At 36.8% G+C, this 25,547-nt stretch overlaps 1 protein-coding gene and 1 pseudogene across 2 annotated transcripts in view; one reads left to right on the forward strand and one right to left on the reverse strand.

The window, feature by feature from the left end:
* IL1RAPL1 (interleukin 1 receptor accessory protein like 1) overlaps nucleotides 1–25,547 on the reverse strand; it is a 1,372,082-nt gene that overhangs the window by 318,457 nt on the left and 1,028,078 nt on the right. The window lies entirely within an intron of this gene.
* On the forward strand, nucleotides 11,200–12,091 carry LOC131748255 (very long chain fatty acid elongase 5 pseudogene; annotated as a pseudogene).

Here is a 25,547-nt window from a genome sequence, read left to right on the forward strand (position 1 = left end):
GCACGTTTGGTTTGGACCTAGGGATTGAAAGTCATTGGTGATTTCTGAGAAGCGAATAACATGATCGAACTCATGTTTTAGGGTTCACTTTTGCGGCTGTGGGAAAATCTACTGTTGGGATGGGGAAGCAAGTTGACATGTTAGGAGGCAATCGCAATAGTCCAGATGAGATTTGTTGGTTTGGATTAAGGCAGCAGTGGTAGAGGCAGAGAAGTGTTCATGTACTGACTCGACTTTCAAGGTAGATCCTTGGAATGCGGGACACGAGGTAAAGGGTTGGGGAGATTCAAGGCTGATTGCAAGGCGTTGGTTGGAGTTACTCCAAGAAAGGAGTTTCCATTTACTGCTGTGGGAAGATGGTGGGAGGAGCAATCGGGGCTGCATATGGATTGACAGACCAGGAGCTTGGTTTTGTTCATTTTAACTTTGAGATACCTCTTAAACATCAAAGCTGAGCTATTTAGCAGGCAGCTGGATGTATGAGTCTGAGATTCACGGATGACATCAGGGCCAAAGAAATGAATTTGGGAGTCATTAGCAACTCAGAGAATATTTAAAGCCATGGCCTGGATGAGATCACTGGGGGAGGAGGGCCCCACTCTGGGTTTGAACCTCCTTCCTCTCAGATGCTGACAAAGACAAACAAATCAGAGAAATAGCACCGATTACTGCTCAGCTGCCACGCAGCAATGTCAGGCAGCTGCAATGCCCCTGCGTAAATACCCAAGGTAGCTAGTACTTAGCATTTCTTCAAAATACTTCAAGAATCAACCTTTCTGACAGCCTGAGAAATACACAGCAAAGCAGCCTTCCACATGAGTAAAAAGAATGCGTGCATGATCTGGTAGCATAACGCCAACCTCCATAGCACCAGCTGGAGCCACACTGATGCCTCTTCAGCTTCATTTCTTTTAATTGAACAGCTGGACTAGAGATTGAGAGAAGGCTGAAAAGATGCCAGGGGCTGAGCAGGATTTCCAAAACCCTTCTAATACCTGAATGCCTAACAGGGTGCTCATGAGAGCCTGCAAAATGCCAGGCACCCATAGTATAACTCCTGCCTTAAAACCCTAGCCACCTCAGAAGCATATCTCATACTATGGGTATAAAGTACTTGAATTTTAGCCAGATTGTCTTTATGGGTCAGTTTTGACAACATAAGTAAATGACCAGCCAGTCCATGTAATATAGGGGGGTAAAATGAATGAAACCAGCTTGTTTTTCTGCTCATCTGGAGGTACATGTGACTTGCTTTATGCTGCCAAGTCAGCAAGTGTTCCCCAAGGCTGTTCCTGCTTTTCTTAACTACAGAAGCATCAAAGCCACGTGGGATTGTATATTTCAACTCAGGGAATTTTTAAAATGTTAATTATGATGAAAAGATCACTCTGAAAAATCAGTGCTATCATCAGCACATCTTTTTTGTGTATGGGTGAAAAGGTACCTGAAAAGAACACTTTGAAAGTGCCAGGAGCACTACTCAGATCCAATCGTGAGACACATCACACAGCACATATAGTCCAGCAATCACAGGAGTCAACCAGCTAAGAAAACACGCTCTGTGCAAAGTACTGTCTCAAAGGAAAGCCAGATAATGGTTGAGGGGGCCATTGCAGTTGGGCATATCTGGTCCTAAGTCTGAAACAGCAGAGAAAGCTAAAAACAACAACAAAAGGAATCTAAAAAAATTAAGAAAAGTATTCTTTAAAAACACATTTCACTTTCAAGAATAAAGGCATCCTTTTAGTATAAGTAGCAGGCAAAAAAGTCACTTTAAAAGCCAGCATTAAAACCTAAATTTAGCATTTTATGTATGTATGAGGAAGTGCACTTGATATCTTCACTTACTAACAGTTCTTTTGATAAAAGATAACTCGGCATAGCACATTTAATAAATTCACATTGGAGCCAAATGAATTCACATATGTACTTATATATCCACCATATGTATTTTCAAAAGTATTCATTTGCAAGTTGGGCATTGTTCAACTGCACAAACTCTGATAACTTTGAAAAAAATAAAAGTGTTATGTTTTATTTATGAGAGTGGAAAAACTGAGCCTTGAAACTTGAAATTATAAAAAAAAAATGCAAAGCAAATGCCATATTGTATTCAAGCTTTGCTTAACAAGTAGACTCTAAATGAACAGCAGGAAACTGAAATTCTGTTGTGGACCCAGTATATGTTAAAAAAAATTGTTAATTGGTGTTGACAGGCAGAAGTTAACATTACTAAAGTGGTCAACAGAGCCAAAGTGACACAAAGGAGTAACCGAGAAAAATGCCACACCCCATTCAACAGTCTAGAACTCAGCATTAGGAAAAAGAATACGTATTTCTGAGAAAGGAGAAACTGAAGCAGATGCTTTTAATCACCATGCTAGCCTAGGTTTGTTTTGGTAATTACTGTCTGGAGAATCTTCAACATGCTAAGGAACATATGAACATAAAACACTGTAATTTCACTTTTATTAGAGATCTATTCTGAAAGAATGTCAATTGAAGTTGGCAGAAAACATAGGTCCACTACGCAAAGAGAAGTACAGAAAAGTTGAAAGTTTAAAAATTTTCTAGCATCACCTAAAGCGAGGCAAGTATTTCTATGTAAACCAACCTATTTTTTCTCTGTTCTGTTTAATAAAGTCTTATTGGGTGTTAACTATGTATCAGCTATCTGTCCAGGTGTTGTGGACAGATTCAAAAAGGAACAAGACACCATTTTTTCAATAAGGAATTTTTCAATTTAATGTAAGAGACAAACCCAATAAGCAGAATAGCATAACTCATAAGAGAGCTATAGAGACAGGAGTGACAGAGATGATGTTTGGCTTAGAGATCAAGGAAGGCTTCATGGAAAAGGCATCATTTTGTCTTTGAGAAAAAAACTCATTAAAATGCAAAGAATAATATTTCTTAAAATATACATCTACCTCACCCCAATCCAGATCTATCAACTTTAACATCTGTCACACTTGCTTCAAATTATTTTTAAAGAAATAAGACATTACCAAAACAGCTTAATTCCCCTTAAACCATGACCAGGACTCCCTTTCCCAATTACCAGAAGTAACCACTATTATAATTTTGGGCTGTATTTAATTGAACTTATCAATTACTATTATATAAATATCAATCAGTCACTCCATCTATCTTTGTGTATAACATTCTGGAGTCTTCTACTCACACCTGAAGTTTATGTCCTGGGTATCTACTGATGTTGATATATAGAGAAGTCTAGATTATCTCTTTCCCTTGCTGTTTAGTATTCTGTATTATATGTTTTAGTTATGGTGTTCCCTTTTGACATATTGTTCCTAATTTTTTGCTGTTATATGCTATGCAACAAAAAAAATATATATTCATCCTAGCATACAGTTTTACAATTCTATGGGCTACTGCCAAATAGTTCCCCAAAATGGTTTCACCAATGTATACTTCCACTAGCAGCATCTGAGAGTATAATTTTTTCCCACATTTTTCCTAACAATTTTCCCCACATTATCCCCAACAACTGATAACCAGATTTTCTAATTACATTTAAAAATTAATGTGATGGGTTAAAAGGATAATTCATCATTGTTTTGTTTTGCACTAATAAAAGTTGCCCATCCTCTCATATTTGGATTTTTTCATCTGTGAATTATATGCTATAACTTTGACCATTTTTGCATGAATTTATTTTATTGTGTACCTTTCTTATTGACTTGGAATTCTTGATATATTTTATGTACCAAGTTTTTATCATGATAACCAATGGAAATGCAATTTTCCATTTTGTCACCTTCTTCTTAAACTTGTTTATGAAATTTTTTTGCTTCACAAGAGTTTAAAATTATAATGTGGTCAGATTTTACTTTCTATTTTTATGGCTGTATTTTGTATCTATGTTAAGAAAGCTTTCCTTAACCGAGGACATAGAGATACTCCCCTACATTTTGGCAAAGATTACATCTTGAGTTGGGTCTTTTAAGGACTAGTGTAGCAACAATGAAGATGGAGAAAGGGCATGTCAAGAAGAAATAGAAAAGGCAGAAACATACAGCAAGTGTTCAGAGATCTTGAGTGGTTTGCTTTTCTGGGAGTGTTCCACTTATATGTACATCATCTAAATTCCTATTGGCTTCTTTCACTGAAAATCATTTTCTTTCATATTTTCATTTTTCTGTTTTCTCTATTATTTGTCAGCATTATATTTCTCTCCAGAGGTATCCCCTCCTCTCCTCTCCTGTCCTCCCCTCTCCTCCCCATGTGTACCCTGTTTTCTGATTCGTAACCATTCTTTGTTGGTTTATTCACTCATTTTGGCAAAATATGTCCTCTAGGACCTTCTTGTGAAAGGGTATATTAAAGATATATTTTTAAGATCTCGTACTTCTGAAAACCTCTATACATCTGTTCTTGTAGGTTAACTGATTAATTGGCTATATAAAGAATTGTAGGTAGAAAGTAATTAGTAATTTTTCCTCAAAATTTGGAAGACATTACTTAGTTGACTTTTGGCTTCAAATGTTGCTCTTGAGAAGTCCAATGTATTCTGATTCCTGTGACATTGTATATGACCTTTCTCCACTCCCTTTTGGAAAGTTTTTAGAATGTTTACCCTTGGAGTCCTAAAACTTTTGGCAGACATGCCTTGATATGAATAATCTTGAATGTCCTCCGCTGATCACCCATTGGACCCTTTAAATATGGAAAATTAAGTTTATCAACTAAGGAAAACTTTCTTACATTACTTATTTTATAAGTTCCTCTTCTCTATTTTTTCTCCACTTTCCCCCGGTCTTTAAAATTCCAATTAGACCGCCTGTACTGATCTCCTTTTGAAAAAAAATCTTCTCCTCTCTTTGATAATTTGTTCTACACTCTGGAAGATTTGTGCTATAATATTTTAATCTTTCAAAAGTTCTTATGAGTTCCCTAAATGTCCATTTTTATAGTATCCTGGATGTTATAAATTGCTTCTTTAATGTAGTGGGGAATATTCATTATAATTTTTTTAAGCTTTCATCTTCCTGAACAGTCTTTGTTTCCTCACAGCTCTTTTTATCTGTATGTTTTAAAAAAAAATCTCTGTCTTTTACATTGTGAGCTTTCCTCAAATACACTGTAACTCTTGGCTGACAGAATGAAAGCTCTGTGTGTATGGTGGCATGATTGAAAAGTGGACTTTAGTCCTTTCCTTTGCAGGTTTTTTCTCTTTGGCTGCAGAGTCTTCCCCAGATAAGAAACCTCTAAGCTGCTGACTAGTGTCCTCCTAGAAGAACATAGAAGGGTGGGGGGAGGGTGTCAGCACCATTCAAAATATGGACTGTTTCTTAATCCCTTTGTTTCAGTACAGTGCCTCCCTCCCTACCTCGGCAATTCCTCAATTCCACAAGCTTAGGGCCACTTTGATTCTTCTCTTTCACATGGATTGTTCATTTTCTGTCTGCCTAGGTATGGGATAATTATTCACTTGGATGCCTATAGGCCAGGGGAGGATATCTTTAACTTCCTTACATAGACTTTCAACCAAACTTACTATTTTCTGCCTTACTTGTTACCCCTGCATCCAGAAGTACTTGGTATCTCCAAACCCTGCATCTGCTTGTAATTGCTTTCTACTGACACCCAATTTTAACTTCTTGCATTCTGCTAAATCAACCAATACTCACTTTCCATCTTCCAAAATCTTGAAACTATCTCTTGTGTTTTCCTCTCTTCTCATATTTCTTGTCTGTGTAATATTTTTATATTTCTATTTCTATGATTTGCATGGAGTTTGAGGAAGGAATATGGCAGTAGATTGAATGATGGCCCCCCCTAAAAGATTATTAGAACCTGGGAATGCCACCATATTTGGAAAAAGATAGACGTAATTAAGATAATAATCTCAATTACCCAGGTGGGCCCTAAATCCAAGGGCCTGTGCTCATATCACAGAAGAAATACGGGGCGGGGTGGGGGGGAATTCATGTGAAGAAGGAAGTAGAGATTGGAGTGATGTCTATAAGGCAAGGAATGGCAAGGATTGCCAGAAGCCACCAGAAGGCAGGAGAGCCACATGGAACATGGAACATGGAACATATTCTCCCGCAGATTCTCCAAAAAAACCCCAACTCTACCAATACCTTGATTTGGGACTTCTGGCTTTCTGCACTGTGAGAGGCTAAATTTCTGTTGTTTCAAGCCACCCAGTTTGTGGTACTTTGTTATAGTAGCCCTAGGAAACTAATACAAGCACAGATGAACACTTGGGCTCAATTTAACATATTTAACCTCAGAACCTTTCAATAATTTAATTTTCTTATTGAAGTATTTTATATATCTATGTATGTGTGTGTGTGTATGCACAAATCATAAGTATATATCTTGATGAATCATTACTAAATGAACATACCTATTTAACCAGCAACCAGATCAGGAAACAGAACAGTATATCAACATCCCAGAGGTTTTCTTCATGGTCCCTTGACATCACTTCTCCCCTAAGCAAAGGTAATCACTATCCTGATGTCCAACAATATTTGCTTGTGTTATTTTAAAAATTTAGATAAATGAAATCATACATTATATACATGTTCAGCCTGGTGCCTTTCATATAATATTATGTTTATGAGATTCATTCACATTATTGTCTATAATAGAGTTCACTCATTTTTATCAATGTAAATTATTCCATTAGGTGACCACACCACAATTTATTTATTCCTTCTACTGGCGATGTACCTTTAGGTAGTTTTCAATTTGAGGCCACTACAAATAGTGCTGCTATGAACGTTCATGTACTTGTTTTGTATGTATGTTGGATATAGACCTAGGAGGGGATGGATAGGTTGTAGATGTTCAGCTTTAGTAGACACTAATAAACAGTTTTACAAAATGATTGTATTAATATACATTCCATTATCAGTATTTGGGTTATTCAGGAATGTTTAGGTATCTTGCTGGTGCCGTCATTATGAATGGGTATCATGTGCAGCCAAATATATGCGGCATGGTGTTGACTAACATGAAATCACTAGTGTCTTATACATCCATTCAATATTGCATCACTACAAAGGTTTGGAAAAGGCTGAAAAATGACATGATTCCTGTCTACTCCTGAAACTCTTACTCAGGTAAAGCTCACATGTGTTGAAGTGACCATGGGGCACCTCCTTGTCTACACAGATGACAATGCTAACACACAAGACATCATCAGCATAACATGAAGAATGCTATTTCAATCCATTCGACCTCATTATCACCAGAGTATTAGCAGTCTTATGATCCTATGAAAATGAACAACTTTAATTTTAAGACACATGTTTTTCTTCAAGTACCCACAAAACCAAGAATACTTACTTTTAGCAGCACTGAATTCAATGAAATAACTTAAAAAGTTTATTTACAATTACAACCAAAACTACATCTGCCTTATCCTTAAGCTTCTGAGGGGCTTTATTAAGCTTAAGGCACCATTTTGAAATTGAATGGAAGGAACTTAAAGCCCAAATAAATGTATAATTAGTCAAAGTAAGGGGAGACAGGGCTTGATTTTTGTATCACATTAATTAACATCCTCTTGGGAAGATCAAGGGCAGCACTATCTGACCTTTCACACTAAATTTTACTCCTTTCAGTATGCTTTAGATTTGTACCAAATATTTCTTGAATGGAGTTTTGTGATTGTGTGTATGATTTAATTAGCTATAATGACACTGAAATATTTTAACTGAATACCTGTGACATATGGCATGTCTTTTCAAATTTTACACTTTGTAAAAATGTATTTGCTTCCACTGTAACCATTCAAAAGGAGGAGGGAGAAGGAAAAGCCAGTTCCCACAGACATGGGATTGCTGGGAAGGCAAAACCCTGCATAGGGTTGTATGAAGAAGAAACCTGGTGATCTTTGCCTGCCACTTCCGTCGACATCCTTATGGTTACCTTTTATTATGCGTTAATAAAGAAGCAGGCATTGAAGACTTGGTTTGGGGTGGGGGAACTGTTGTATCTCAATATGAATAATTTCTGCATCTCAGGGAGAAAAATAATGGGGGCAATGGAGACGGAAATTGAACATTTGGGAAGCAGCTGCATGACCTGGTTCATTCTTCTCTATACTTTAAAACTATTTTTTCCTTATGTACAATAATATAATGAGATGAGAAGTGAGAAGATCTTCTGATTATTCCCTTTATGACTATGTTGAATCTGTGATAAATTTAAGACGGAAGTAGGGCTGGGGATACCCTGGGCACTTGGGCATAACATTGGTTAATCTCTTTAGAATATGGTAATAAAGGCAGGCAGCCATCTTACAAAGGGATTATAGTGGGGACATTTCACAAAGTAAGAGTGGGATGGCCAGAAAAGCTGCCTCCCTGTCCTTTCAAATCAGATGTGAGGATAATCACAGAGATAACTATCTTGGCTTTCCAATGATAAGCAAGGCATCCTGTAATCATTCTATCCCTGATTAACTTTCACTGGTATTGATTTTAAAAGACATTTTTTTCATACAGAAACTAGAAGTGACTTTCAAAGAGGAAAAGATCTCTTGGGGAAATGACATTCTCAATAAAAGAATTTTAAAAGAAGTCTCTAAACAAGGACAATGTTCCTACTGGCAAATGATATGACACCCACAGAAACATGGAATTGTATAGTTTGAAGATTCCTTAGAGATATCATGACTAACCCTTTATTTTACAGACATGAAACCTAAAGTTCAATGATAAGGAGACATGTGTCCAAGATTCGAGTATATTCTAGTGAAAGTAATCTAAAAAATTACTATCTAAGTATATTTAATAACAGCTAGTCTAGTGGTAAGAGCAAGTAAGTTTAGCTCAATACATGTATAATCAAATATAAGAAAAAAATCATGTTTCCATTCAAATAATGAAAATGAAACTTAGGTTCCTTTTTTGAGATTCATTCATTTAAAAAAATTACTGTTCTTACAAGTTATATGAAGAACTGTAACATTTTTGCTAAAAGTTTCAAATTCTTAAAATTGAATGCGGTCAATGGCTATTTAGGACAGGGGTCAGCAATCTATGGCCCATGCCTGTGTTTGTAAAAAAAAAAAAAAAAAAAAAAAAAAAAGTTTTATTGGAACACAGCCATGCCTGTTCTTTTTTGCATTGTCTGTAGCTGCTTTTGTACTGCAAAAGCAGAGCTGAGTAGTGAGAAGTTGGGACTAAAACTGTATATCTCACAACACTAAAATATGTACTATCTGGTACCTTTAGAAAAAGTCTGCAGATCCCTGTCTTAGGGCACGTTTCCAAATGGCCATCTTGTAGTTGTCATGGTTATTTCATGAATATCAATTAATTCACCTTAATTATTCTAAAATTGTTTCATAATCAAATGTTATATTGCACGTGACATGCATATATAAGTATCTAGTAATAAAAACAGTCAAGCTTTTCTAGTCATAAACAATATTCCAATCTCCTATACACTTTTTTTGGTATTTGCATAGGTATATGTTTTCTTTTTAGCCTCATATGGCTTTTATTTTACTTTATTTTTTTAAATTGAAGTATACTTGATGTATAATATTATATGTTACAGGTGTATAATATAGTGATTCACAATTTTAAAGGTTTTGCTCCATTTATAGTTATTATAAAATATTGCCTATATTCCCTGTACTGTACAATATATCCTTGTAGCTTATTTTATACCTAATAGTTGGTAGCTCTCAATACCATACCCCTATATTGCCCCTGCCTCCTTCCCTCTCCCCACTGGTAACCACTAGTTTGTTCTCTATATCTGTGAGTCTGCTCCTTTTTTATTACATTCACTAGTTTGTTGTATTTTTTAGATGCTATAGACTTTATAATGTTGATTTACTTATATTTCTCATATAAGAAAAAATTCTGCAGGCAGCACTTTGAAACACATAAACAATGGTTGCCACTATAAAAAATGGATGCCACAGGCACTTATCTATGCCCTGATGATCTTCAGACTATAATTGCACATTTGAAACATTAACAAAAATATTTTAGAAGTCACTTTTCCTAAATAATGCTTTAGTTTATCATAGCTCTAAAGGAATGTAAAGCAAAGGTAAGAAACCTATGGGCCACATACCCACCTTTTTGAGAAATAACAGAAGACAATCCTTTGTTATTTAAAGGATACAGGTTTGAAATTAATGACTTAATACTCCAATCCATGAATGTTCTTATCGGTCTCCTACTATGTGGCAAGTTCTAGTTAATAACTGAGGTTATAAAAAGGAAAAGATATTATCTCTGCTTTTGAAGCACTGACAGTTTCTTGTACTTTATATTTACTAAGAACTTCTGGGACATTAACTAGCATAGTTATTTTAGTTTATGAAAGCTGCAGCTCAGAATTCCTCTCTAATGAATTCATGTTTGTAGGATGCCAGTATTTTCTAGTAAACCAAGTGTTTGTTTTATCACAAAATTATTTCCTGGCACCACAGCACAAAAAAACCTTAACTTCATGAAGAATTAAACATACTGATAGCCTTATACTGAAGAGTTTGGGATAATATGGGAATTTGTTTTCTCTGAAACAACATAGCAGAAGAGTTGCTCTATTTCCAAAAATGCCAAGTGGTACATCAAAGTCAAATAAGACTGTTTTCACCAAAAAAATTTATCCTATGTTTGTAACATCACAAATAACTACGAAGAGAATGTCTTTAAAACCATGAGATGTCAGATACGGATGGGATCTTACAAATCATTTTACAGCTTAAGAGTAATAAGTCAACTGAGGTGAGGTCAGAGGCAATTCCATGGTATTTGGAGAAGTATGAGGGGCAAGATACCCCTTGGCCCATGGCTTAGATTCAAGAATTCAAATTTAGATTTGGTATCATTTACAAATGAATTTATATACTCACTCAAAGAGCTACTGATAGAATTGAAAAGAAGATATTCATATTCTTTATATTTGTGTTAAATTACAAGTACATACCAACCACGTGGTACAATGAATTGATATTTGAAAAATTAATCTCACCCTTATTCTTTTGAATAGCACAATAGATGTCATTTTTATGGTACTGAGTTAGTAAGTTACATATGTACATTATGAATATCAGTTTGTGGTGGCGGGTCCTGCTGGTCAGTGCCTCCCTCCCGCCTCCTCCTGCCTTGGCTGGCTCCGGACGCCGGCGCCAACACCGCCTCACCGCTTCTCGGAGCCACAGCCACCCTTGGCCTAAGAGGTTTTAAAATGGAACACTCTGGTGCAGCACCTAGTACCTATTACCAGGCATTGCTCGGCCCCCGAGATCCCAGACTAAACGGATGGTTTCTTCTGGACAATTATATCCCTACTTTGCTCTGCTCCATCCTATAGTTGCTAATTGTATGGCTGGGACCAAAATATATGAAGAATAGGCAGCCATTCTCTTGCCAGGGGATTTTAGTGGTGTATAACCTTGGACGCACACTGCTCTATGTTCTGTGAGTTAGTGACGGGAGTATGGGAGGGTCAGTACAACTTCTTCTGTCAGGGCACGCGCAGTGGAGGAGAAGCAGACATGAAGATCATCCACGTGCTCTAGTGGTACTACTTCTCCAAGCTCATCGAGTTCATGGACACCTTCTTCTTCATCTTGCGCAAGAACCACCACCAGATCACAGTCCTGCACGTGTACCACCGCGCCTCTATGCTCAACATCTGGTGGTTCGTGATGAACTGGGTTCCCTGTGGCCACTCTTAATTTGGTGCCACACTTGACAGCTTCATCCACGTCCACATGTACTTGTACTACGGTCTGTCGTCCATCCCTTCCATGAGGCCGTACCTCTGGCGGAAGAAGTACATCACGCAGGGGCAGCTGCTTGACTTTGTGCTGACCATCATCCAGACCAGCTGCGGGGTCATCTAGCCATGCACCTTCCCTCTTGGTTGGTTGTATTTACAGATTGCTTACATGATTTCTCTGGTTGCCCTCTTCACAAACTTCTATTTTCAGACCTACAACAAGAAGGGGGCCTCCCGGAGGACAGAACACCAGAAGGACCACCAGAATGGCTACATGACAGCCGTAAATGGCCACACCAGCAGCTTTTCTTCCCTGGAAAACAATGTGAAGCTGAGGAAGCAGCATAAGGACTGAGGCCCAAGGGTTGACAGTTTATGAACCATGCTGTCTGATTGTAAGCACATATGAATTGTGCCCAATGCTCGTTAACAAGTACTATAACTAGTCGGCCTACAATAGTGTGACTCATGTAGAACCTCTTCCATCAGTTCCAAACCCCTAGAAAATGTAGACAGATTATTCAAGTAGGCATAAGATTTTTTTTTTTTTTGTGGTACGCCGGCCTCTCACTGTTGTGGCCTCTCCCGTTGCAGAGCACAGGCTCCGGACGTGCAGGCTCAGCGGCCATGGCTCACGGGCCCAGCTGCTCCGCGGCATGTGGGATCTTCCCGGACCGGGGAGCGAACCCACGTCCCCTGCATCGGCAGGTGGACTCTCAACCACTGCGCCACCAGGGAAGCCCAGGCACAAGATTTTTAACATTTCTGGGCTCTCAATGACCCCTGCGCTAGACTGTGGAGGGCGTATTGTTGTAGTACACGACATTGCTGTTGCCTTATTAGTTATAGCATGATAGGTGCTAAATTGTGATTTGCAATTTAATAACACTGTAATCCACACTTTTTAAATTTTACTGTAGATCATGCATGTGATTGTAAATTTGTATAATGTTGTTACAGGAGAGAAACACACATGGCTTAAAATGTAAAAAGCAGGGCCCAAAGCTTATTAGTTTAAATTAGGGTATGTTTCAAGTTTTTGTTCATTTCTAATAGCTCCGTTCAGAAAAATAAAAGACCGTAATTTATGAAACTATCGTGTGACACATAATTTCAAGTGACTTGTACATGTGAAATCGGCACCTTCAGTTTTGTAATACTGGCTTTAAATCAGGTAGGTTCAAATCTAGTGGAACAGGCAGTTTAACTTTTTAATAGATCTTTTTTTTTTGAGTGCTACTATGAATAATGTAAAACGGGAGGGGGGTTCTAAAGCAGTACTGATGAAACTTCAAATATATATTCTTTGTCTTCAAGATTTTAGGAAGTGTGTAGGATGAGTAGGCTGTTTTAAATTTCAGAAGTGCTAAGTGTTTTTATACAGGAGACAAAGCCCATTTTGCTTTCCACTTGTGAGAGAAGATATATATTTTCCAAGAGAGATGATTAAATGTTTACCATTTGACAGAGTCCCAGAGATGAGCAGTGGGGAACTGGTTGCCACGGTCCAAATTTGGATTGATTTCTGTACTGCTGTCTGTTCTGACACAAACTTCTTTTGAAAATGTGCCTAGCTTACCAAAATGAATAAAGGTGGGGAAAGGACCTTAAATTTAAGGTAAAATTAAACAGATAGCTGCAGCATGAGAGAACTGGGAAACTGGATAGAGATGGTTTGTTTAACGTAAATCTAATAGCACCTGTAATTTTTTTTCCTGCTTCGAATCTAAAGATTTGTTTAGAAATACTTGTTTAAAAATAAGACTGCTTATCATAAAATCACGTCTCACACCCTAGAGGCAGTGATCAAACAGATAAGGACTGTCCTGTGTGTCATTTTATTTATTTATTTATTTTTTGTGGTACGCAGGCCTCTCACTGTTGTGGTCTCCCCCTTTGAGGAGCACAGGCTCCGGACGCACAGGCTCAGCGGCCATGGCTCACGGGCCCAGCTGCCCCACGGCACGTGGGATCCTCCCAGACCGGGGCACAAACCCGTGTCCCCTGCATCGGCAGGCGGACTCTTAACCACTGCGCCACCAGGGAAGCCCCTGTGTGTCATTTTAAAGTGTTGGAATTTAGCCTCTGAATACCTCCTCCACTGGAGGAAAAAACATTCGTTGAACCACTCATGACACATCTGAGAAGGTCGTTGACAACGTATAAATGAATTGGTGGTTTGATATTTATGTAAATATTTATGTAAATATCAGTTTACTTTAATTTTGCACATTCATATTATAGGGAGCCAGTTGGTTCTCTTAATTAGTCTTGCGGGTTTTCTGTTTGGAAGGAGTCACAGCATCTGTTTACATTTACCTTATCAAATCTAGAATGTATATATTTGTAAATGTATGTCTTCCTAGGTACTAGCTTGCGAATGTCTTTACATATTTCATTATAGAAACTATAACATTCAACAGTGTGCTGTCAGAGTGTGCTTTAGCTCATCTGCATATACCCACAATGTTAAATAATGTCTATACATTAATCATTAAAATGTTTTTGATTAAAAAAATTTGTAACCTTGACTTGGCATGTCATTTTTTTACATTCGAAAAAAAATAAAGTAGACATGGTCTTGAGTTACGTTTAGAAGCCACAGAGGAAGTGGCATGCTAAGGTGGCATGGCCATGAAGGAATGAGACTGGAACTAAAGGCTGAGATCCAGATCCAATCTAGCATACAGTCCCTGCATTTATGTATATTGGTATTAGGATCCCAATGAAGCCATATTCTGGTTGAAGTAAGATATTATATCATAATGTCCATACCTACCCATCCCTCAACTACAATATACTGCACATAGTAAGTATTTATTAAATGTATGCTTTCTTCATTCACATTGTAACTGACTTCCCCAATAATTTGGAATGAGAGAATATTAAGAATAAATCACTAAGAAAACAATGGATTGTCTGAGATAAATTATCCAAACCAGATAATTGATACACTGTTGGATCAAATATCAAACCAGATATTTGATCCACTGTTGCAGTTTTGAAAAATGAGAAATACAAGAACACATTTAGGTCTGTGCTATACATTACCCTAAGTGGAGAGCTATTATTATGAGCTTAACTCAGGTCAACTTAGGTCTCAAACCCTACTTTAAATGCCTTTCTTGCAGAGGAACCAAGTATCAAAACTAAAACAAACCAGAAAAACTACTACACTTTGATTGTAAGCATGAACAGCAAGTCTGAGACCTTTCTTTTGTTGATTTGAAGAATTACTTTAATTTTTACTATAATATTGATAGTGTAGACCTGGCCTCACTGTAAAAGAAAGAAAAAGGAGGAAAGATACTCATCGCATACATACATAAAAAATATATCCCATTAGGAAAATGGAGAAAATGTATAGAAGAGGGAACTTGACGAAAAATCATGCAAATTTTTAACTTCACTACTGATCAATAAAATATAAATTAAGATTAGACAAGATTTCAATCACATTATTTTTTATCATACTTATAAATGGCAAGGATATGGAGAAATAGAAATGCTTAGACAGTACTACTGCATATACAAATCAGAACAACTATTTTGAAGAACAATTTGGAAATATACATCAAACACATGCAAGTCTTATTGCTTCATGCCTCCACTTCTAGTTATAGACCCTAGGGAAACACTTATTCTTGAGCATAAAGATGCAGATACGTGAATGTTCATTACAGTATTGTTCATTATTGCCACAATAACGAGAAAATCTAAATTACCAATCACAATAGATTGATTAATAAAAAATGAGTAATATTTATTCAATGGGCTATTATAGAGCAGTTAAAATGGATAAACTTGAGTTACAGGTATCAAACTTGATAAGTATCTAGACATAATGATAAACAAGGGAATGGAATTACTCAGAACAGAATTACAATGGAATACTACACAGCCATAAAAAGAATGAAATGCTGCCATTTGCAGCAATGTGGTTGGACCTAGAGAATATTATGCTTAGTGAAATAAGTCAGAGACAGAAAGGCAAGTACTGTATGATATCACTTACATGTGGAACCTAAAAAATAATACAAATGAAGGTATATGCAAAATAGAAACAGACTCAGATATAGAAAATAAACATGTGGTTACCAAAAGGGAGAGGGAAGGGAGGAAGGACAAAGTAGGGATATGGGATTAACAGATGCAAACTACTATGTATAAAATAGACAAGAAATAGTGATATTATTTATAGCACAGGGAATTATACCCATTATCTTGTAATAAACTATAATGCAGTATAATCTTCAAAAACAATCACTATGCTGTTCACATGAAACTAATAAAATATTGTAAATTAACTATACTTCAATTTAAAAAAGACATAATGATAAACCAAAAAAAGACAAATTTCAGAACAGGTGAGCATAATAGCTTTATATAAACTTTAAAATATGCAAAATTATGCTCTATATTCTTCACATTTATAGGAAGTGAAAACTGTTAAACATGCATGAAAACAAACATCGAATTTAAAATAACAGTTACCTCTGTGGTGAAAGTAGGAAAAGGGAAAAGAAAGAGTACATGGAGAACTTGGAATTTATCTAATGTTTTATTTTCTTTTTATTTAAAGTAAATACGGCAAAATGTTAAGATCTTGTAAAGCTGAATGAATGGTGGATACATAAATGTAAATAGTATATCATTGTTTGCAAACTGTGGGATGATACCCATATTGTGGGTCTGAAATCACTTTGAAAGATTGAGGCTTATATTTTTAAAAAGAATAAAGTAAAAAAAAATAGGAAATATCAGTGTAAACTGCAGTACATCTAAGCAGTGTTTTGTGGATAGTTTGCTTCAGTTATTTGTATATTTATGTATGTATGTAAATGTGATATAAAATAGGTTTTCTTACTCTGAACTTTGGGTAAAAGTGTTTTAAAGGTACTATATTATATTATTCTGTACCATTTCTATCTCTTCAAAATATTTCATACTTAAATTAAAATATATATATTATTAATTGAAAATACTGGGAATCAGTAGATTTTTAAAAGACAGCTGTAACTTTTAAATCACAGAAAGAATTAGGTCTGTTTAACCACTTATAATGTTAAATATATTTTTTAAATTATTGATATCTCAAAAGGTTAGATGAGTCAGTGAACATGAAATTTGAACTAAGAGTCTCTGAGTTACAATTTAATGCTTAGTTCTCTGAGTTAAATTGCTTTTTATAAATCAAAGTTTTTCTATATCTTAAATCCCATTCAGACATGTTTATTTTGCTGTATTTGAATTAAAGCTTAATATATTGGCATTTTTAAGTTAGTTATCATTTAGGTTTCTTGGAGACGTAACTCTGGAAATGTAATGAGAAATCCTTACATGATGAGTAACCATCAGAAACTAGATTAAGAGAATAAATGAGGAAGCAGGCCAATGACTTTTGACCCTTATATTTATATATTTTTTTCTTATTTTTCTCTACTAGGACAGGGTTTCAAAGCTTCCACAATAGCCAATATGCTTGGCCTCTGATACACACAAATTATTTACTCCATTTATGTATCACTTATGTCAGATAGTATGTTAAGTTCTAATAAACTGAGTGGGAGGTGGCAGGGGGAGAAACCTGTATAAAATAGCTCCAAAATGAAGCCCTTATCCTGTGGAAACCTTTCAGAAAATATATCTATGATTTCAAAACTGTGTTTATGTGTTTTTATTACAGAAGGTATTAACAAAAGCCAGCTCATACACATGTCCACTTAAAGTTTTCTTAGTGTCATTGATACTAGTTGTAAATTATTAAAATTGGAAGATATTGAATGAAATCAAGACAACTACAGACTATATTGGCATTAATTAGCATATCCTTGACATCTAAATTTATCTATTCTAATAAGCTATATAATGCACAGAAACACTATTTTAAAATGCTTTTGTAGTAACAAAATATATTTATCGCTGAATGTATACCTTTGGCACTCAAAAAAGATGCGGATGGGCCATAATTCATAGGGTCTATATAGCTTCCAAATTTGTTTGTTTGCTTTATTCATGTCTGCTGCTTTCAAAAAGGATTTTGAGATAGACTGTAATAAAAGGCCCATGCAATAATAGGCTTACTGACCGGAAGATAAATTATCTAAAGCATTACAGTAAGGAAGAGAAGAAACGGTTATTGAGGGGGTGGGTGAAGGACATATAATTATACAATAGTATTAGCTAAGAATAGTTACTTTAATTATCTACTAAATTTAGCCTGTACTTCCTGGAAGACAAATTTTTAAAAATCAGTATGAATCGTATATGTCTAGCTGTAGTTAATCAGGATAGATAAATTCGAGTTTTAAATCTAAGGGACACAACTTTTAAAAAAAATCATGAATTTTTCCATAAGGAACACCCAACAACATAATGGATGACATTTTGAGTATTCAATGGGGTTTTAGAGAAGTCATTGAAACAGTCTTCCCTTGACTAGGTTGTATGTCAAATCGTGATAAAAAGCTAAAGGGGATCTTGTTTGTGTAGCTCAGCAGGGTGTATTATTACAGATCTACAATGATTCCATCTGTAATAATTTATAAGTTTGGCAGCTAACATACTTGAGGAAAAAATATTGTTTGAAACAACCTTGGTAGACCAAAGGGGTGGATTATGTGAGAAAATGGATACTTCAGATGAGAAGAATGTTTTTGTTACCTCGTATGGTAAACTGAATACTGGCCCCCAAAGACGGCCATGTCCTAATCCCTGGAATTTGTGAATGTCACTTTATATGGCAAAAGGAACTCTGCCAATACAATGTAGTTAAGGACTGTGAGATGGGGAGATTACCCTGGATTATCCATGTGGTCCCTAAATTTAATCACAAATCTCCTTATGAGAAGGAGGCAGAGATTTGACTACAGAGATAGAAATCAATGGGTTACTGATGCAAGATGCTATGCTGCTGGTTTTGAAGATGGAAGAAGGGACAAAGGAATGTAAGAAATGTAGCTCTAGAAGCTCGAAAAGGCAAGGAAATTGATTCTCTCCTAGAGCTTCCAGAGGAAGGATAGCCCTACTGACACCTTGATTTTGGTCCAATAAAACTGATTTTGGATTTCTGACTTCCAGAACTTAAAGAGAATAAATGTGTATTGTTTTATGCCACCAAGTTTGTGGTAAGTTGTCACAGCAGCCACAAGAAACTAGTCTACCTAGGATAACATGAAAAATATCTTTATCAAAAGTAAACTATTTTAAAGTATCATATGCCATAGGATACTTGCCCAGTGTTACAGTCTGAATGTTTGTGTTCCCCCACATCAAATTCATATGTTGAAATGCTAGTGCCCAATGTGATGGTATTAGGAGATAGGACATTTGGGACATAATTAGGTCATGAGGGTGGAACCCTGATGAATGAGATTAATGCCCTTAAAAAGAAGCCCTAGAGAACCACCATGTCCCTGCCACCATGTGAGGACACAGGAAGAGGTCTGCAGCGTGGAAGAGGGCCCTCACACAACAATTCTGGCACCCTGAACTAGGACTTCTAGCCTCCAAAACTGTGAGAAATAAACGTCTGTTATTTATAATCTACCCAGCCTATCGTATTTTTACACACAGAATGCAAGGAAATCAATTGCTGATTGCTTGGGGGTGGGGTTGAAAACTTACAGGCTAATCAGCGCTTTTAAATCTAATGTTAAAATGCTAAGAGGATAATTTCAGGGCTAGTTATGAATTTTCTGGTTTTTCTTATGTATTTTAGACAATATTTGCAGTGTCCTCTTATTGCATTTTTGGTAACATTTTCAGTATTCTCTGGGAAATTAAGTAAAAGGCTGACTCTAGAATATAAGGCCCAGTGGGAAAACAGGGCCTCTTCCACCTCTCCGGGTTGAAAGATTGGATCTTATTTGTAATTTACAAAATCTGTGGTTTGTAGAGCAGCTGAACCAACAGGAGGCAACACCATTCTTATTTGAAAGCTGATTTCCTTTAGTAAAGCGTCAATACTGGGTGTGACAAAATAGACAAGAAACAACAGTTCTTCAACTGACAATACTATATTAGTGGGGATCCAGGTTGTGAAGCAGACTACCTGGGGTATTCTTCCTTAAATTACTGATACAAACCACTTTAGGAGCTCTAAAGAAACAAATCGACCAGGGCATAAGCCTAGAGCGTCCTGCCCTGTTTTTCAAGAGGCTGAAGCAGGGTTGCCCAGTGCAGACATGAGAGCTTTAGAGTTAAAAAAAAAAATGAGGGAGCCAGCAGGATGAACCCAGAAAGTCTGATGTATTCAAGCCTCTAGTGAAAGCTGCTCTGGTGGCTGGCTTTGAAATGCAGAAATTCAAGCTGTATAGCTGAGTTTCCCCTGGATGTTGGCTGTTTGCTATTGCATAACCAGCAGCTTTTGACCTAGATGAACTGACCCACTGACTGCTAGAGATTGCCATCATTAGGGACCTTGCTTCCTCCGTGTTCCCAGAGGACTCTGCATCTACTCCTGCGCATTTTCATACTGCACTGAAGTTACTCATTTATCTGTCTCTTCCACATGCATCTTGGCTTATTTCTTTTTGTGTCTCTAGCACCGGCATAGTGCCTAGCATTTAGAAAAAGCTGAATAAATGTTTGCTCTATGAATGAATGGAAGGAAACTCCGGATAAGTCTTCTGACAAAATCATTAGCCAGGATCTTTAAATTCTAGGAATCTTCAGGCTGATGGGGAATTTCACAACGCAGGGATAAGGTTGTTACCACTTGAACCCACTTATCAATCTTGACATCACTAAAAGTGATAATCAGACACTAGGGAGTCACTGCTACATGCTCCTGTAAACCCTACTGAAGTTCTCCCACTTCACTGGGATTGCTTGGACTGGAAGCTCTATGCGGACAGGCACTTATTTTTACTCATTTTGATATGAGAAGAATATAGAACAGTGCCTAACATATAGGTGATCCATAAATTGTTATCCAATGAGTGAGTAAGCTTAGAGGACAGAGTTGAGAAGGTAGAGATGGATGATAGGGAAATCAGAAAATAAGTGCTTATAACAGTCCGAGTAAAAGGGACAATACCTGGTTTGGACTTTGCCACCCTCAAAAGAGTTCCCCAGTATTGCTTCCAGTGGCAAACATGCCTTTCAGGGGCTCTGGAGTGGATTTTCCTGCTGTATATCCACTCCCCTGGCCTGGCTTCCCTCAAGAATCCCTCCTGGATCTTCCAGTTGTGCCCATTCATTTTGTTTCCTCCAAATCAGGGCTCTGATGGGCCTCTAGTGACCCTGAATTAGCATAACATAACATGATGCATTGTACCACTAATATTGATAGCTATAAGACTATAAAAATAAACCAGGAATTCTGAAGACTCCCCTTCTTGCCCATCTCCCGGACTCCCAAAAGAACTATCTCAGAAAATTTACTTCCAACCTGTCTCCATCTCAGAGCAATGATGCACTCTGATCACTGTGGCCTCACCCACAAAAATGAGTTCTCTCACCTGCTCAAGCATCCACAGTGATACTTTTGTAGGGACCCTGTCTCCCGTTTCTACTGAAACTATTTGAATGTGTGGTCTCCAGCATTTAATGATCTCTGCAAACTCCAATGAGCCTCACTCATTGGAGGGCCCTCTTTATACCCATCTATTCAAAGCACATCACTCATTGCCCACAATCTAGCAGTAAGACCAAGCACAGAGATAGGATGCTGGAAGAATACATTTTCCACAGATACAATTCCTAGGTTCCCTCCGCACACCTCTACTTCAAGAACTCTCCCAGCACCTCCCTCTCCACATTTCCATCCTTGAGTAGTGCTTGACTATGAGAGAGAAACAAAAGTATTTAAATTCATGTTATTTTTATATGATTAAAATGCTATGGTACATAATATTTTGTGTATACACTATTTATGCTTACTCATTTGTTTTTCTTCAAGTTGGATTGAAAGACTTTCCAATTCCTAAGATTTGTAAGTAGCACGTATTTTTGGTGGAAGTGGTGTTCCGTTAAACTATACAGAGTAACTCTTTGGAAAAGTCATAATATCAAGCAAGGCTGCACTACACTTTTTTTCTCTGGCAGGAGAATTAGATTTACAACCACACTGCTTTTCCTATTTTTGCCCTTGTGCAGATACATTTAGAAGAGCTGTATAATATGTGCTTTTTTAAAACACACATATTTTTACCATTCACTAAAAAAATGAACGATACCTTAAATATTAGTCTTTAGATATTTGGAGGTAGGGATTAACTCTGTAGAGCACTCTTCTGTCCATCTGTGTGTGCACACTCCAACAAGTATTTTGGAATTCTGATAACTTTGCAAATGATGTTATCCTGCAGAATATTCTTGAGAAAAGATTTCCTTTGTTTCATAAAAAAAACCTTCTATTGACTTAAATAACGGACATAGTCTATTCTGATCTATTCTTTTATTTTTTCTTACAGTAACCATTTTTTGCTGTGCAGACATTACTGTTTGCTCAGAGGAATACCAGGTATTTGTTCAGACAGCTTTCAAAGGAAAGAATGTACTTTTTTCTGCTCCCTTCCTAGTTGTCTGGACTAATATTAACTTCATGTGTAAATAAAAGGAGGTGAGTCTATTTTGTTTTACTTTTTTTTTTACTAATGAAAGAAAATGTGATGCAACGTCCCTAACTCAGCCGATTAATAAGTATTTCCTATTCAGAATCTGCAGAAGAATTTTAAGGGAGTCAAATAGTTTCCAGAGTTTTACTCAGTTCTTTAAACTCTAAATACTATAAAATAGAAATTATTTTAGAACAGCCACTTTTTTGGGGGGGGCGGTATGCGGGCCTCCCACTGCTGTGGCCTCTCGCGTTGCGGAGCACAGGCTCCGAACGTGCAGGCTCAGCGGCCATGGCTCACGGGATCCTCCCAGACCGGGGAACGAACCCGTGTCCCCTGCATCGGCAGGCGGACTCTCAACCACTGCGCCACCAGGGAAGCCCCAGGGAAGCCCCTAGAATAGACACTTTTTAAATACTCAAAACTACTTTTCAAAATCTTGAAATCTTTCATCATTATTTCCACTTCACTGGGCCACAGAAGCACCAAAGGGAGCTGTCGCAATAGAGGTTTGTGCACACCAGAGTCTCAACTGGGACACAGATATTACCTTGAGAATCTTACAGTTTGCCTAAAAATTGGAAGTTTGAGCAAATAAGACAAGTAGACCATGGGCTGTGTGTGTGCATTTGTTAGCTGCTGTAATTATTCCAGGTGAGTTCAGTCTCTCAGAAGATCCTTGACCCTAATTTTGAGCCTAAAAGATGACAAATAAGTGCTTCATAACATAGTAACATAGTATTTAAAAAATTGATCTCTCCTGTCATGTCCTACCATGTCCAAAGTTTCCCTGATCAAATAAGCCCATTGCCCCATTTAGCGCTATCATTTATAGCAAACTTTGTTGTTGTTGTTAAATTTATGATTTTTCACTGCCCTCCCAGGCAGATAGTTGATGGTAAGAGTCTTTTTTTCTTTTTCTTTTGTTTTCTGCTGCAAATAAGAACACTATTAAGCAGTTTGGGGAGGGAGAAAATAGGTAATGAATTATTAAGACAGAATGTGAGAAGGAGCCAAATAGCCTTGCATAAGAAATGCTGAGGGAAGAGGGGACAGACAAACTAGGGGTATGGGATTAACAGTCACAGACTACTGTGTATAAAATAGATAAGCGACAAGGATATGTTGTATATAGCACAGGGAATTATAGCCATTATCTTGTAATAACTTATAATGGAGTATAATCTGCAAAAATACTGAATCACTATGCTGTACACCTGAAACTAATATGATATTGTAAATCAACTATACTTCAATAAAACAGACAGGTAGGCAGACAAAAATGTTGAGAGACTGAAGTCCTCAGAGGAAGAGCAAGTACGTGGATTCGAATATTTTGGCCTGTTCTATCCAAAAGGATAGTCACCAGCTACTTGTAGCTATTGAGCACTTGAAATGTGGCTGGATTTCGAAGACAGTACAAAAAAAGACTATAAAATAGCTCATCAATAAACTTTTATGATATCACATGTTGCAATGGCAATATTTTGGAAATACTTGGTTAGAAAAATATACTATTAAAATGAATTTCACCTGTTTTTTACTTTTAATATAACTATTATATTTAAAATCACATATTGTGATTGGCATTACAATTCTATTCGATAGTGTTGATGTTAAAAATTCACTTCAGAAGGAATGAGTAAAAGACATTTTAAGCCAGTTAACTAGAGGTTTAAAATAGTCAAATTAATAGAGGTATATGTTGAATTTAAAAGCCAATAAATAATGAATATGCATTCCCTGAGGGCAGGAACCTAGTGTGTCATATTCATCTGCACATTCTCAGCACCTAGCACGGTTTCTGTCATGTACTAAGTACTCAGTAAATAAATGCATGAATAATGAATCACTCAAATTAGAATTATGAAATAAGTAGAGAGAAAGTGTTAGCTTGAGTGTCACCAAATATTTTTTAAAGAACTGTATGAAGGTTCTTACATACTGCCTAACCAAAAAGAAATTCTTCAGTAATAATTAAGGATCTCTATTGGTAAAGTGCACAATCAACTTAGGAACAAGTTTCAGAAACTTACTAGAGACTTTCTTTTTTAACACATACTACAGAAGGGAGGTGAATGGAGGAGTGTCAGTCTGGGATCTGCTGGTTCCTTTTTAGTGAAATTTGCTACCATACAACATAGGCATGGAACTAAATATCGTGCCCTTTCATTACAGGTTTAACACACTTTTTTCCCCCCAAAGTTTCTAAATCTAGCATTGATAGATGGGCTTCAGGGACACATAAATCCTCCAAAAATGTGTGCAAAACTGTATTTGTGCAAATGTATGTTTTGGGGAGAGAATACTATGGTTGTCATCAAAGGGGTCCAATGACAATAAACATATTATCCAGCCACTGCTCTACTGCAACATTAACTAGGATCAGGGTGAAAGTAAGATAATGACATCTTGTTTTGGTTTCAACATTAGGGAAAGTTATCCTTTGGCTGGAAAGCACTGGATCCACTTCTGTTTTTCACACATTACCCAAGAGGTTTGACTTTCTAGAACTTTTCTTAGAGATTTCAGGTAGCCCGACCAACATTTTAAAACATTGTAAACTATTCTAAAAAGATGAAAATAATTTAACAGCTATAAAAATGTTTGAAAATGCAAATCAATGTATTGTTTACTGGAAATATAGTATTTTTGGAATCAATTCTGGCCATGATGAAAAATTTTAAAGTAGGTCACAAACATCTTTAAAATTGTTCCTCTGCCCATACCACCAATCATCCTAATGAAATCAGTATCTGTTTTCTTACTGGCATTTAGCTTCCTTACTTTCTAAGTTAGGCTCTATCAGGGTCGGCTCTGAATATATTAACTACAGATAAATCATATGATTTGATACAAAGGAGGAAGGAGATGCCTGCCAAGCCCTTGCTCCCCTCTTTTCTGATAATAGCTCGCATAGTCTCTTTTGGAGAATTACCTCTTACTCACTGGAGAGAGTCTTAATGCGAAGCCAAGAAGTTCACTTTAGACCCACCCTCGACACATACTTCAAGGAGAATGTGTGGCTCAAGCTCTGGCAATCAGACATTTTCTTCAAACTGAACCCTTACAAACAGAATGCAACAGAAAAATGAAAAATGGTGGGATTTCATTCATCCTGGTGGTCAGACCCTGAGGATCCTAGGAGGTTCTTGGTACTTAGATTCCCAGGGCTGCTCTGTCTCTGAATCTTTCTTAAATCAGATTCTTACGCTTTTCCTTTAATTTCCAGTAAATTCAGTGGTAGAC

This window comes from Kogia breviceps, chromosome X (genome assembly GCF_026419965.1).
Source record: "Kogia breviceps isolate mKogBre1 chromosome X, mKogBre1 haplotype 1, whole genome shotgun sequence".
Taxonomy (NCBI): domain Eukaryota; kingdom Metazoa; phylum Chordata; class Mammalia; order Artiodactyla; family Physeteridae; genus Kogia; species Kogia breviceps.